Source organism: Protopterus annectens, chromosome 2.part2 (assembly GCF_019279795.1).
Source record: "Protopterus annectens isolate FY-2018-M chromosome 2.part2, PAN1.0, whole genome shotgun sequence".
Taxonomy (NCBI): Eukaryota; Metazoa; Chordata; order Ceratodontiformes; family Protopteridae; genus Protopterus; species Protopterus annectens.
Window position 1 is genome coordinate 815788575 of NC_056730.1, and position 17016 is coordinate 815805590.

A 17016-nucleotide genomic window follows, 5' to 3' on the forward strand; every position below is an offset into this window, starting at 1 on the left:
ATGAAGTAATTCATGTTTTCTGAACAATGTGCTTCAGCTTTAATATGCTATGAAATGAAAATCTGGTCGATTCAGCATATTAAATAAAATGAAAACTTTGCAGCACATTCACTCTGTTAATGGCAAGACAGAAGTGCTCACTTGGTCAGAACTTGCAGAGAAATAAGGATTTTCTAGATAGGCTACTAATGACAAATCCTAAAGAGATAATAGCGCAAGTCAGCTTGGTGGGAAGAAGTTACTGTCGCATTAAACCGAAATGCTTGCGCTTTTATCAAATTAGCTTTGGGGGAATTATCTTTGTGCTACACCAAGAGAAACTGGCTTGAGCTCACTAATCTGCGGCTGTCTCTGATGGGTGATCCCTATTATTTAAGAGGGCATATCCCCTCTGAAGATTTCTTTTTCCACTTGAGAAGACTGTACAGTAACAGATCCATGGTGTATCTCTAGTGCCATTAGTACCGGACTATCCGTTGGGAGGCAGCAACGTTATGTCCATCAGGTCTCCAAGCTCAGTGCTGAGCACTTTTTATGTATTATTAAAGCAAATAACAAATGTGGCAATGTCTGTTTGTCCAAATGAGTTTGTTCTACCCACAGGCAAAAAGAATCCGTGTCGAAGAGCTGCATTAGGGATGTTGCTCATTTATTTATATTTATTCTGTAGCGCTTGACATATTTTTTTCCACAAAGTTTGAAGTTATCCTCCCATCAGTTGTAATCATCTATACTTTAGGACCCAGGAGACGCTCCATTGGGGGGTTCTGAGCATTCACATAGCCGTACAGAGAAGGAAAACACCACCGGATCCAAGAGTGCTGGATACTCATGAATATGTGCAAATAATTGTGCCCCCCTTTTCTGTGGTCGATGGCTTTTGGGGAGCTTTTCCTATATGCAGGGATCTTAAGGTTGACAAGGAAGGAGTGGAAGACTTGTAGCCGAGATTACCTGTCATCGGCTTTAAAATACCCATTTTCGGGTTCTCATCTTATTAATTTTTATTACCACATTTCCTTCTAGTTCTATTCCATCACCTGGATCGCATCTAATTCCCATGGAACTGCGGCTGACAGTTCCTGGACTAAACATGAAGGTGATTTCTTAGGAAATTAATGCCCGTGTGGAATTATCTAACCTACCTGATGCGGAACTTGGCACGTGTATGAATGGGGATTTTAAGATCTTGCAGTTGTGCTTAAATTACACATGAGTCCTCTGTTGTGTCCTAAAACTCAATGTTTTTAAGGTCTTGCAGCTGTAAAAGTGGGGGAGGGGGGCATTCCACCCCTCTCACTCTATGGTTCCGGCGCCCATGGTGTATATGGGGAAATTAGTTTTCCCTTTCTTTTTATTCGTGCTAATAAGCACTTCACAACATAAAATACAGTCATCATTTAATACCGAGAACTCATTTTCTTCAGTTATCATCCCTTGTTGTACAATAATAATGCATACTGAAATACACCTTAAATAATATATAACATGGCATTATTATTTTCATACACATAATGCAGTCTTACAATGTCAGCTGTTTGGCATTAACACTGCTAACTACCTTGATTCAAACTCTCTATGTTTGTTCCATCCTAGAATCCACTTTTATTTACCCACAACTCTCACTGTCTCTAGGGAAAGATTACCATCCCATTTAATTACAACCTCTGATGATGCAAATGCTCTTTTAGTGAACAAAAGCATTAAGATAGCAGCTCTTTTCTCTTAAGAGCAACATAATCCACTTATAAAAAATGTCACCTAGTGTACCTAGCAAATTCCTTCTTCTTTTTCCAACTTTTCTTATCTAGTACATGCCAGGATGGTTTCAAGTTATTAAGCTTCATCATCTCTTGTCTCCAAGTAATCTGACCCTTCCAACCTTTAGCTATACGACTCCTCACTCATTCTCCCAGATAAAGCAACTCCACATTCTCCTGCTGTCTCCACTCAGCTCCAAAAGTTGAATGCCAGTTACATGGCAATGATACACCTAACTACTCTTATTCAAACTCTGTATGTTTGTCTCCCTTCCTACCTGTACTGGTCTCATTAATTCCTCAACAGCCTCACCTCTCCGGAGTCATGCAATCTTTGGTCTATCCCCTCTACCTTGACCCACCCCCATCTCTTCCAAAATTCTAAAATGAAAACCCCAGTCAGCCATATAAAATGCCTTACAGATGTCAAAAAGACAATTCCTTCTTGATCCCAAATTTTTCACATCCCATGAGTAATACATTTTCCCATATGCCACCAAATCTCCTCTGCTGTCCTCCCCTTTACAAAGCATCTCTGTCCTTTCCCTTCTTCTCAGGAAAATTCCTTCTAATCTCTTGGCAAGGTTCAAAGGCAACATTTTGACATCAGTATTAAAAAGAGAGAGAGATCTATACCCTCCTGGTTTGAGCATTTCCTGTTCTCTTTTGGTAATGAGATTAATCTGTCTCTAGTAAAAGAAGACATAGTGCCCCCTCCAATATTGTATCATTATATATCATAAGTAAAATCTTACTTATTGTCTTTTCCCATCTCCTATAAAAATCTCCAGAGATCCCATCTTCTCCTAGAGCTTTGCTCTCCTTTAGATGCCTACATGCCCTCTCTGTTTCTGACAGCAACATTTCATTGTCCACATCTAACCTACTTTCTTCCACTAACTCTTCCCCATCAGTGTATTGATGTACCTCTCTCCCTTTGTCTCAGTCTTCCACAGTTTTATAGCCTGCTGTATTTTATTGTAGAAGCTCTCCGTTGCCTTCTTGCTACCTTCCTTGACTTGCTTTATAAAACCATTCTCTTCTCTCGGCTCCATGTACTACCACATATCTGCCTTGCACAGTATTCTTATTGTACCATCACTGTAGTTTATTTTTCTAGTATTGAGTCCTTACACTTTCTTCTCTTATGAGTATCTTTGACCAGCCCTCCCTCTTCTTGCTCTCACCCAGCTCCTTCAGTAGTCCTTTCAAATGAAGCCCCATGTTTCATGTCTACACACTCCTACCTTTCCTAAAAACCTTCCATAGACATAATCTGCCCTGTCCAGGTGCTCTTTATGTTAACGCACCACATGCACCACCTCCTACCTGATCCATGTACTGGGTTCAGTCCCTTCATCTCCAACAACATCATTTTATCTTCTAATCTCTTTCCTTCATAGCTCCACAACCAGGGTTTCAACTGAAACCATTTTATGCTTCTCCCTCTTTCTCCACCTCAGTCTTTTGTTGTATTAAAACATCATCTGATACAGTCCTGTACCTATTTCTACCTTCCTAACTGCCCATATTATTTCTCCTGTAAGAAAAATAATATCCCATCAACTTGGCTGTTTCAGTTCTCCTCTGGAGAAAGTATAGTGCCTCTTTTCTTTGTGAATCATCCTCCACATATCCATCCATTCTTCCATGCTTGCCCATCCTTCAAAATTACCCGAGCTTTCCTATTCTTCTCAAGAATTCCATACTTTCTATCCCATATGGTTTCTGCAGTCATGTTGAAATCTCCCCCAATGATTTCATACTCATTCCCCCCAGCATTTCTGTACCAGACCTCGTAAAAATCCCAGACAGCTTGAGGGGAGTCTTCATTAGGAGCACAAACATCACCAAATTTCCATCTCTTTCATAAACACTGTAAATTCACTGTTACCTATCTTCCAACGCAGTCTTTCTGCACATTGGAATTTTTTGCTATTAAGCTTTTCTTTAATGGCACCCTCAGTCTTCATTTCCTTCCACCTTCCACTGTAATGCAACTTGCAATAAACCATTGTCTCAACCCATCTTCTAATCATACCTTTGTTTGAACTTCATTTCTTGAAATAAAATCACGTCCACTTTTCTATTTGCAATCTCCTAATTATCCTTCCCTCACCCATCAGTGGCCTATCCCTTCCACATTCCATGTAAGCACTGTCAGCACTATTTCCCATATAGACCCCATCTCCCCCAACTTAACACTGATTGGAGGCTCACTTCCCACTTCCTCTTTTTGCGTCGAGTCTATCCAGATTCTTTGACCTTCTCTGTGTCTATACCCAGCATATTAAGCCTCCTCAGCACTCAGGAAGATTTCTGATTGCATTTTACATGCAGTTGTGCTCTTCACCCCCCCCCCCCCCCATTTGCATCTGTAGATCCTAACAATGAGCTACTACATTTCCATGCAGCCAGCCATCCCACTCAGGACCTCTCTACTTCATTGCTTAACACCTATAAATTAATGACCGTATTTCATGATGCACCTCTCAGTATGGATGAAAAGCTGCCCACCATAGATGCACCTTACTAAAGTAAACTTTAATGTTGACCTGTATATTGCATATGTAACTAGATATAGCTGTACAACATTAATTTAGCATATGGTTTAGATAACAGATTTAACCACAGATCTGGATTCCAACCCATATAATAAACTGAAGTTTGCACCAGAAATTGTGCTTCTGTCACTTTGACAGAAATTATTGCATATGTATAGAAAAATGGATTCACAACCTGCACAGGACTGATTCTGTATGTCCAGAATATTTTAAGTAAAGCAGAACTCCATTCAACTTACATGAGGAGATAGATTCAGTCAAGTGGCTAAGTTACAACATATTTTCAATTACGGTTCATAAGTATGTACTAGACTAATGACCACAAGGGCCGTTTTAAGCCTAGCCATGCATCCTAAATCTCTGACAAGTTCTGGTACCCTTGATAAGCATAAGCAGGAGCTTGGGAGATGAAATGTTTACAAGCAGGGGCCTAGGAGATGAACCATTTACAGGCTACCTGTCTCCATTAGAGATATAGATGCCAAATCAGGGATGAATTTCATGTTCCCCATGAAATTGTCCAAATTACTTTTGAACTGGGTTAGGGAGAAACTCTGCTTCACATGGATGGAGTGCCTCTTGCAGAGAAAGGGTAGTCACTGGGATACATACCTTTGTCTCTTTCTCTCTAGCAGATCCTATTTATATCACAGGCAAGTGTTAAGTCTTTAGAGTGGGTAATTCTGATGCTGTTTGTTTTATGGATATGCTGGAGGTCGATCAGGGTGGGTCTTTATCACATCATATTAAAGCCAGTGGACGCCAGCATAAGTTTAAATTTTTTTGTGCTAGAAATTGTGAAGGATAGCATTATAGGGGGGACATCAAGAATAAGACTGAGTTGGCTGAACAAAGGTGGATTCTATTTTTTAATGCAGCGAATGCACCTGGAATTAATGATATGGTATCTCTCAAACCCTTGTTGCGTGCACGTGCACTCCACCATTGAAGCTTTGTAGGTTAATTTGCATTAGCTATATTTTTTACATAATTTTTTTACATAATGTTTATGGGAAGATATGTGTATGTCTTTAAGAGAGCTGTATGTTTAATTGATTTGCTCAATTGGATGTGTTTTTAAATAGGGAGCAGGTGCTGTTATTGTGAGAGTATGAAGAAGTGACAATTAGGTCGTTTAAGTACTTACTCATTTTTTATATTAAAGTTGTTTTTGCCTTTAAGCCATGGTGATTCTGTTCGGTTTGTTATTTTTGTGTATTTGTTCCCAAACCATTGTCAGAATCTTTATGCAGGAACCAGATTTATTTTTATTATTTGGCTTGTTTTGTATCCAGAGACTGGGCATGGCTAAAGGCTGTACTATTGAGGTGGACTATAACCCTGGCTTGCTGAGTACACATACTGCGAGAATGGGTAGAATTTTATGTACTAGTACAAATCCTCTGCTTGATATAATGGTGGATGCACAAGAACATTATACAGCAATGTATGAATCTGTGCATTTGTCATTTCTTAGACAATATAGGGAGCTTGAGAATAAACTGTTTAAATATAAATGTCACCAGTGGCAAAGATTTCATTTGGAGGCATCACTGCATCATAGAGTAGTCCCCAGAGGTCTCAGAATATTAAATATGCCGACCTATGGGGACATGTTCCCAGATCTATTGCTGCAGTGGCAAGCTTTGAACCTGAAAGTTAGTTTTGACTACTTGAAATTGCCTGTGAAATATTTTTTGCCCCAGGAGAAGGCATTGCTGAATGAGATTAAGGGGCTACAATCTAAAATTGCATCTAGATATCCTGTTGAAGTGATTGGTGGCAAACTGGATAATTTACATGATAGTATTATTCTCTGTGAGAAAAAACTACAAGCTTCTAAAATAAAGAAATTGCAATGAGATGTGACTGATTTTCATAAAGGGGCATTTTTTTCATGGCAAAGGGAATGGGTTTCCACTGAACGGGAAGTTAGTAATCCCATAATTATATCACAGCATTTGGATGTGCATGCTATTATAGAAACCGAGACTGTGACTGCACATGCGGCTGCAGTGAATTCTGGGTCTGGGACGACAGTTTCACAAGCAGTTGCTGCATCTTCTGCATCAGTTGAAATGAGCAATGTCACTACATTGCCTTTTTTGTTGCAGGGACCATTACCAATCAACAAAGAAGTGAGGTCCAGAAGCAGGGCAAGGAAAGGGAGAAACACGCAGTTGCAGAGCACGGAAACAGCTTGAATGAGGCTGAGGACAAGGAACAAACCATGAGTGGAATGGTATTTAATATTTCCTCACATAGACTAACAATGGTGCAGATTTCTTTATTGAATAGAGGCCTTTCGTTTGTTCCGGCCAGAAGGTCGAGCATGATAGATCTACTTTTAGATTTACAATTGTTTGCTAGAAATATATTGTTAAAACTGATGTTTCTAGGACAGAACATGCGTTATATTAAGTTTAAGAAGCCTAGTTTATTTGTACCCAAGACTCACACAGTTGTTGAAACTTCTGTCTCTGTATATGAATTGGAGATGAGAGGTGTTCGAACATGAGCATAACCCTACCTTTTATAATTTGAACGAAGATGAATACAGAGCTTTGTATGAATTAAAAAATATGTCTTCATTAGAAATAAGACCAGTAGATAAAGGTGGGGGGGGGGGTTGTAGCAATGAATAAAAAATTCTACCTGGAACAAATCCTGAAATTGTTGAGTGACACTTCTACTTAAACTGTGCTTTCTAAAGTACTTGTGAATGGGGTAATAGAGAAAGTGTCCTTTTTGGTCTTTGACTTATTTATGACCAATATGATTACTGAGGACTTGCACAAGTATTTCAATGTTGAATATCCAGTGGTTCCTGTCTTGTATGGCCTTCCCAAAGTACATAAGAGTTTGGTATGCCCACCAATGAGGCCTATAGTTTCCAGCAAAGGAGAGGCTACCAAACCACTTTCTATTTATGTAGAAAAGACTTTGCGACCGATTTTGGCTGTGACAAAGACAGTTTTGAGAGACACTAAGTCATTTTTACAGGAACTGTATGGTAATATGAAGGAGTTTGGGCCTAATGATGACTATGTTTTTGTTACCATGGACGTTGAATCCCTGTTTACTGTCATCCTGAACACCCGGGGTATTGGTAATATCAGGGAATTTTTGGTAGTAGGGAGGTATTTGCTTGCTGAAAAAATTGATTTGGTCTGTATATTGTTGGAGATCATTTTAGAAAATAATGTTTTTGTTTTTAATACTGAGTTCTTTTTGCAGAAGATTGGTGTGGCTATGGGCATGGCTTGTGCCAATAGCTACACCATCCTAGCATTGCTGCAATGGGAGGAGAGTGCAGTGCTATGTAACGAGTTCTATAGGTATGTGTTATGGTGCACTCAATTTGTGGATGATATATTCTTTTTATGGAATGGTTTGAGTGAGTTACTTTCTTGTTTCACTGAGTATTTATTTAATACTATGACTTTTTTGAGATTCACTTATAAGTACTCCAAAGATGAGGTAGATTTTTTGGCTGTTACTGTGAGAAAGTCTGATTTAGGGAACTTGCAAACTAGTTTATATAGGATGCTGAGTAGAAAGAACTCACTTTTACATAAGAATAGCATGCATCCAAGGCTTGTTGTTAAGAATGTACTTAGTGGCCAGATTTTGAGAATGATGTGTCTGCATAATGAAGATACATAACATATGGTAGCCCTTAAGGATCTTAAGGGTGATTTTCTGAAGAGAGGGTACTCCAAGAAAGAAAGTGATGCTAGTATTACCTAGTTATTCAATGAGAGGAATACTAGAGGCCGACCATACTTTTCTGAGCAAACCCCCTGGAGATAGGAATGAGCATCTTCTTCTTCTTCTTCTTTCGGCTGCTCCCGTTAGGGGTCATCACAGCAGATCAACTGTTTCCATTTCCGCCTGTCCTCTGCATCTTGCTCTGTCACACCAACCACCTGCATATCCTCTCTCACCACATCCATAAACCTTATCTTAGGCCTTCCTCTTTTCCTGTTACCTGAACATAGTAATTTGGAAAGATGAGGGTTGGGAGGGTGGCCTAATGGTTAAGGTGCTTGCCTTATAAACACAAGGTGCAGGGTTTGAGTCTCACAAGGGATAATTGGCTAGGCTTAAAATGGCTCGTAAGAGCAGTTAGCTTAGTACTAACCTATGAACCTATGAGGGTTCCTATGACTTTTTCAAGTGATGTCATTGTTTTCTGTGACATCATTAAAAGGAATTGGGGTATATTAAAAGTGTATGAGGAACTTAGAGAGGCTGTGAATGAGAACCCCATGTTTTCTTTTAAGAATACTCTCTCACTAAAAAGGCAGTTATGCTACAGGTCAGGATTGGCTAGATCAGCTTCTGTATCACAGAGACAAGGGACATATCCCTGTAGAAGTTGTAGTACCTATGATTGTATTTATAGAGGTACAAGGTTTATACATCCACAGGCAAGGGTAATGGTTGAAGGTAAGTTCTATGCAGATTGCAAAACTAGAAATGTAGTGTATTTCAGTTTTTGGGTAGGTTGCTTTACATTTTATGTAAGTAAAACTAATCACTCTCTGAGGGAACGTATTTTAGAACATTTGAGATATATTAGGAACAGTAGAGACAGTAATGCTTTAGCACATAAGTTCATAGGTTGGTACAGGGCTATCTTCCCAAAGGTATATATCAGCCCAGCCACATTGTGCGGTATTCACCACCCCTTTAGTAGTTCCCTAGACCCTTGTACTAGCAGCTAGTACCCTTGGCCCCTGTCTAGTAGTGCTGTTGGTGTGATCCCCAGTGTGAACTTTCTGTTACCCATCCACTCATCAAGGTTCCTCTTGAAGAGTGATAGTGAGGGGCTCTGTCTTATGTAGATCAGGATCCTGTTCCATAGTAAGGGAAGTCTCTGCGAAGGGATGCAGAGTGAGCATCTTGGGACATGGTGGGCGATCTATAACCGGCTACGACTTGAAATGTGGTTTTGCCTGCTGATAGTTGCGCATGGATGATCTCTGGGGCATCATGCTGCGCTACTAACCTGGAGATATGGGTATCCTTGATGAATATGGATACACCTCCGCCTTTTGTACTGCGATCTGGTAACTGAGGCCAGAAGGTATGATATGAATTGTAACCTGGCAGTGCTGGGGTGCTCTCTTGAGCCTTGAACCAGGTTTCCGTCACTGCACAAACATCGATTTTCTCCATCATATCAAAGCCAGTGGACCCCAGCATAAGTTTAAGTATTTTGTGCTACAAATTGTGAAGGATAGCACTTGAGGGGGGGACATCAAGAATAAGACTGAGTTGGCGGAACAAAGGTGGATTCTCTTTTTTAATGCAGCAAATGTGCCTGGAATTAATGATATGGTGTCTCTCAAACCCTTGTTGCGTGCATGTGCACTCTCCCATTGAAGTTTTATAGATTGATTTGCATTAGCTATATTTTTTACATAATGTTTATGGGAAGATATGTGTATGTCTTTAAGAGAGCTGTATGTTTAATTGATTTGCTCAATTGGATGTGTTTTTAAATAGGGAGCAGGTGTTGTTATTGTTTTTTTTTTTACTCAAATGATTTTTATTTTGATGAAATAACACAATAATTTAATACATTCATAACATCCAATAGCTATTTATAGTATTTACATTCAGCCTGACCAAAAGGATTCAGATAAAAACATTTGTAGTTAAATAATAAGCTAATATATAAACTATGATAGTTAGGAAGAGTTTGGTTCCATCTGTTGGGTATCAATCAAATTTAAAACTTTCCTCAATGGACTATTAACCAATAGCTTAGGAAGAGTTCTTAACTCTTTAGTTCTTTTCTCCATTAGTATGCATTTCTTCAGTGATGATAGGAATTCCTCCATTGAGAGTGCTACATTAGAGTTTCATCTTCTAGTTATACATTTTCTGGCTATTGCTAACATTGTCCACAACAAATACAGGTCATCTCTCTTCATATTATTACTATTACCAACATTCAATAAAATTAAGGACTTTATCAAAACAAATATATCAGTATAGATAGCTTGAAGAAATTTGTTAATCTCATTCCAATATGGTTTAATATTAGTACAGTCATAAAAAATATGAGACCAGTCAGCATTAGTAGACAAATGAGATCTCCAAAATAACTTGCTGTTTGAAGGGTTCATTATTGAGAGTTTATCAGGTGTCAAAAAGGATCTGTATAGAAATTCCCAATGGAAAATACCCCAGAATTGTGAATAAGAAGTTAGTTTAACTGAAAATAAAAGGTTTGTTTTATCTTCCATTGATAATGATACTTGAAACCCTTTAGTTAGGTATTACCAGTAAGAATCTTTTGGAGCTGTCTTATAGACAATTAAAGTGTTATATAAATATGATAATTCATTCTTAACATTGATATTATTATATAGAATTCCAAAAATCTAGTTTATAATTTTTGGTACGGTTTTGAAGGATGAGTTATGTATTTTTCTACACAGATCCTTAGTGTATGCTGTGACACTCTGAAGAACCAACCAGTCATTAGGGGATAGGCCATAGGTTGACAATATACTTTGTGTGTTCAAAGCTTGTTGATTTTTAATACATTGCAACCAACAAAATAGGTTGCTATTTTCCCATAAAACAAAAATCTCTCTATGTGTTTTATCAGGGAAGTCCCTTGTAATAGTAAATGGTATTAAAAATCTATGCCACAGTTTTATATCTAGATTTGTGTTAATGAATTTTCTAAACACATCAAAAATATTGTTTATTAGTGTTAGTTTAGTTAATTTTGTTGTACTATACTGTAAATTCAAACTTAAATAGTGCCATATCTTGTTGTCTTTGTCAGTTACCAAAGCATTTTTTGATAAATTATTTTCATTCGTTAAGAGGTTCTCCCATTCAATTCTCGGCTGGAGCACCTTCTGTGTGGAGTCTGCATGTCCTCCCCACGGTCAAGTGGTGTTCAAAAGACATGCTTAGAATGAGCGTGCCTTCACTGAAGGTTGTAAATGAAGCTGGCACCTTGGCACCCATAAAAAAATTACTGCCAATCATTAGCAGACCAGAGTTCCGCTGTGGCGACCCCTAACCGGGAAAAGCCGAAAGAAAAACTACAACAGTATAATGGAGTGTAACTGTTTCCAAATGGAGGAGTATCTAGGATTTATCCAATTCATCACTATTTTAATTATAGATGCCTTTATATAAATTTCAAGTCTCTGGGAATTTTAACCCCCCCTTGTTCCCATTTTTTGATATGATGAGAATATGCCACTCTGTTTCTTTTGGGGTACCATAGGAATTTCATCAGAGTTGAAGTGGTTTCTTTAAGGATTTTCTTTCCTGGTGGAAGTATAAGGGCTTGTGCTATATATAATATTTTAGGTAACAAAACCATTTTTATCAGTTGTAACCTATCATCAAATGTTATAAACAAATTATTCCATTTGCTTATTAATGTCTTGATTAAGTCTATGACTTTAGCATAGTTAAGCTGTAAGGTTTCCTATATATTCTTACCTGGGACTATTCCTAAATAGAGTTGAAACTTGGTTTCCAGTAATATGATTAACTGGAACCTGTATGTTCTTTTTTTTATTTAATAATAAATATTTGATTTAGATTTGTTGATGGAAAGTCCTGAGATTTTTTGGAAAATTATTGTTACTATATCCACTTCACCTAACACTTCCTTAGAGTTGGGTAAAGTAAGTAAGACATCATCAGCAAACATCATTATTTTAGAAATATATTGGTCATATATATTTATACCTCTTATCTTTGGGTTATTATGTATTAAAATGGCAAGTATTTCCATGGCCAGAGCAAATAGGATAGGGGACATGGGACATCCTTGTCTAGTACCTCTAGTGATTTGGATTGTTTTGGACATAAAGGGACCTAATTTGACATATGCTAGATTATTTTTATAGATTTTCTTTATCATTGTTATAAAAAAGGATGGGAGAATCAAATAACTGTAAGACTTTAAATAAATAACCCCAATTTAAGAAGTCAAAGGCCTTTTGAATATCTAGACCTATTATCAATGCTTCATGTTTTCCTCTATTGAGGTAATCTATCACTATTACTCTTTTAATATTATCCTGTGTATGCCTGTTATGTATGAAACCAGTTTGGTCTTCATTAATTGTTTTAGATATGGGTATTTTCAGTCTATTGACCATAATTGACATAAATAGTTTATTATCATTATTCAAAAAAGAGATGCAATGATTAAGGTCCTTATTCTCTTTTAATATAGGAGAAATTAGAGAATATCTCCAAGAAGGAGGGATATTTGCTAATGTTTGAACTTCAAGAAAGGTTTTATGTAAGAGAGAGATTATAGAAGAATGGAGCAATCTATACATTTCGATAATTAAGCCATCTATTCCAGGTGCTTTATTAGACTTACTTCCTTTAATCCCATCTATAATTTCTTTTTGAGAAATAGTTTTTTGTAGATCTAACTTAAGTTCCCCAGGAATTCTTGTTATGTTGGGAACTATATTCTCTAACTTCTCACAGTCATTTGTACTTATTTTATCTTTATGATGCTCTGTATAATGATAATTAAAAGCTTCTAGAATGTCCCCTATGTCCAATTCTTTTTTCATTTTCCCTTCATGAAATATACTAACAATGTTATTAATTTTTGATTGTATCTTAACTTTCATAGATAGGTTATGAAGATGCTTAGGAGAGGTAGCATAAGAATTTAATTTCAGTTTTTCCATAGCTAAATTAGTTTTATGGAATAATATTTCATTGTATTTCTTACTTGCTTCTTCTATTTTCTTATTATTATCTGTAGCAATTAAGTTCTTATTAGATTTAAGAGATAATATTTGATTTTGGAGTTGCTGTAGCTCTGAGTCCCATTCTTTAATTTTATTTTTGTACCAGCTAATGATTTTACCATATAGCTAGGCCTTAAGAGAATCACAAACCATAATTGTGTTTGCTTCAGGTTTATAATTAATCTCTAAGAAAAGCTGAAGTTCAGAAGTTATCCAAGATTTAAAGTCTTTATTTTTTGTGATATATGAAGGAATCCTTGAAGTAATAACTAACTGGTTCAACTCCAAGTGTATTGTTAACAACAGGGACTTATGATCTGAAAAGGGACAAGGTTGTATTGAAAAATTCAAGATTTTAAAATAAAGATCTTGTGAGATATAAATTGTATCTATTCTAGTTTGGGTACCATGTCTATAGTCTTGGCGTGAGAACAGTAACAAAACTGGTTCCAAAGCATTAAAGGTGTCTTTTAATTTAAACATGTCTGTCCATTTTTTAACTGTTTGGCTGAGGATGATAGTCTAAGAGATTTCCTATTAGTATTTTCTGTAATATCTGTGATACAGTTGAAATCACCTCCTAGAGTATAATATTACCTTTAGAAGTAGTTGTAATAAAGTTTGTTTATTAGCTAGTCTAACCCCCATACCCAGGAACCAGTATAAATTAACCAGGGTCCAAATTCTATTGTTAAACTTAAGTATAACTAAGGCCATGAGTCCATCATTATCTACATGTTTGTAAATAATTTGGGGATTTAAGAAAGTCTTTTTCCATAGAATTGTTAGTCCTCTCGTGTTATTTTTATAAGAAGATTGAGCAAGTATGTGTATTCCTTGGGGTCCCACATAAATGTGTCATTTATTTTAAAGTGTGTCTCTTGGAGAAAAACTACTTGAGCCGTGTTTAGTTTAAGATACCTTAGTAGGTTAGCTCTCTTATATGGGTTATTTAAGCCATTAGTATTTAAGGATATCAAAGTTAAATCCATATCAGAATTCTTTAAAGATAAATAATAAAGAAACTTGTATTAATAGAATCCTGTATATATATATATATATATATATATATATATATATATATATATATATATATATATATATAAAATACTCTTCCTGAATAGACAACAGAATATCAATTGTTGTATTTCTATTTATCGCAACCCTAATAACTTTCCCCATGAAAGATAAAAGTAAAACAATTGTGTCAGGCATTTCAAAACTAGAAAAACAGTTAAATAACAAAAAAATAGCATATTTCACTCTGATATAAACTTTAATATACTCTATACATGGAATGAGGTGCATTCCTAGTCTAGCAAACAAAACTAAATCTGCTAGACTACCCATCCCAACCATCAACCTTTGTTGGTTCGAGCCCATGAAAACAAAGTAAAAAATGGAGAATATATTATAAATTAAGAGAAAAATAGTAGTGATAACTAATCAGATATAGATTCCTGTTAGGTTTTACAGGTAAGTTACATACACTATTATTAGAAGTATTAAACATTTATACAGTAATTATAAAAACTGTTTCATATAACCTTTCCCATAACTAAACTCTATATAACCGGCAAATTTAGAACATCCGAACACAGTCATTTAAAAGCATTCTAAAAAAAAAAAACACCTCTGTCATTACATAAAAACTTTCAGATCCCAGCTAAAGCTTCTAATTAATAGGCAGAACAGTCCATAAATCCATGTCATCATTCTTATTTTAAATACAAAGTCATTTTCTGAAGCAAGCACTTACAAGGAACACCAAGCACGAATGATCCATATCACAGAGACACTCAGACAGCTACGGACATCTAGCAATAAATCAATGCTGCTAAGTAGATATACAAGAGATACATACTGCTAAAAATACAGGAAACATAGTGTTTCTGCCAGATTCAAGTTGAAATGAATGAAAGAGAAGACAGTACTTTAACATTAAACTACAGGAAACATAACTTGTAACCATTTAAAAACCTTGTGCCATAAAACATACAGGCATATAACTGTCAGAGAGACCCAATTTATGTCAAAAGCTGGCAAACAGCTTTTTGTTCACACAGGTACCAATATTTATTCTTTAACAATCAGAAGTTATAAATATTAAAGAAACTAGTTAATATATACAAAATCATAGATATGCCCTGTTATCCCTATGTATCCAAAACAGTTTTGATAAATTAATCTAAGCAGTGAATATGCCTGTGTAATAACTCAGAAGAGCATTTATCAGGGCAAGGGGCTATATCTTCTTTTTTTGGCTTTTCCCAGTTAGGGGTCACCACAGAGGATCACCTGTCCACTCATGATTGGCAGTGGAGTTTTACGGTGTTTAGTTGCCAGCCTGGCACCCAACCTTCCACAGAAGGCACACACATGCACACACTCACACCTAGGGCCAATTTAGAGTGTCCAATCCACTATCAGCATGTCTTTGGGATGTGGGAGAAAACCGGTGCACCTGGTGGAAACCCATGCAACCACAGGGAGGACATGCAGACTCTGCACAGAAGGCACCCCAGCCGAGGATCGAACCGGAGAACCTTTTGCTGTGAGGTGGCACCGCTAACCACTGCAGCTGCCTGGCAAGGGGCTGTATATTATTTGAAATAAAGCATGTCATCTTAAGGTCATAAAGTCAAAGATAGCTTACTGTTCAGTTATATCACTCAATAAACCACTAATATTATACTAATATACTAAAAAACATAAACAGTTATTTCATTTGTATATGAACAAAAAAAAGTATAGAAATAAAAAAAAAAAAACAAAAAGAGAAAGAAAAACAATAAGAAAAATATTGTCATGACATACCTTACTTGAAAATTTAGCAAGTATAAAACAAATTAAAGTCCAGTTGCAGTAGATGCTTTGAGAGATTTAGTGGGAACAGCAATCTTTGACTCAGTTTTTTGTTTTTTTCTTTTTAACATCAGTCCAAGAAGATTTGTCAGTAACTCTCTTCAGAGATGCAGATGCCTATTCCTTATCTTCAGGTAAGGAAATAATGTTATTGTTTTTAATAAAGGCAGTGGCTTCCTGTAGGGCATTAAATGATCTCATTTCATTCTGATATAGAATTTTTATTTTGGCAGGAAAGACAAGCTGAGTTTTGATGTTATTCTGCTTTCAAATATTTAGTAATGGCCAAGCTTTTTTCCTCTTTTTCCAAAACCCTGGTGGAATAGTCATTATCAAACCTAATTGGGTTTTGATTAAATGTTAATGGACTTTTTCTCCAGGTAGATTTTAGGACCAACTCCTTGTCCAAATAAGATAGAAACTTTATGACTATTAATCTGGGAGGAGTAGAGGAGGATGTTGACACTGGCTTTCTTAAAGCTCTATGAGCCCTTTTAATACCAAAGGAACACTGTCCTTTAAATCTAAAACCTCTGGAATCCAGGTATTCAGGAAAGAAATGATAACTTCTCCTTCAGCTCTCTCAGGGATGCCAAAAATCCTTATATTTGATCTTCTCTCCCTGTTTTCCAGGTCATCCACTTTATTGAGAAGCCAAGTGTTTTGGTTGATGAAGAAATCTTTCTGGCTTTCTTCTTCCTTCAGTCTTCCAGCAAGATCATTCAGGGATGCCTCTAAGTGTGTCATTCTGGATTGATGCTGCTGTATAAGTTCCTTGAGAGAATCTGTTTGTTTCTGACAATTTTTCTTGAGGTTTGTAAATTCTCCTTAAAATCATCCATTTTTAGTGAGAGTTCTTGTCGACCAGATGTCACAAGCTGCATTTCTTTTTTTAAAGCCATGTCAGAATGAGAAGTCTTTGAAGTGCTCATTTCCACAAATTATATATTCTCCTTTATAATTTGACAGGAAAAAAACTTTCCTAAGTTCACCAAAGTTACTAATAATATAGTTTATACTTTCATCTATCAATTCTAAGTATTGATAACTTAAATAAAA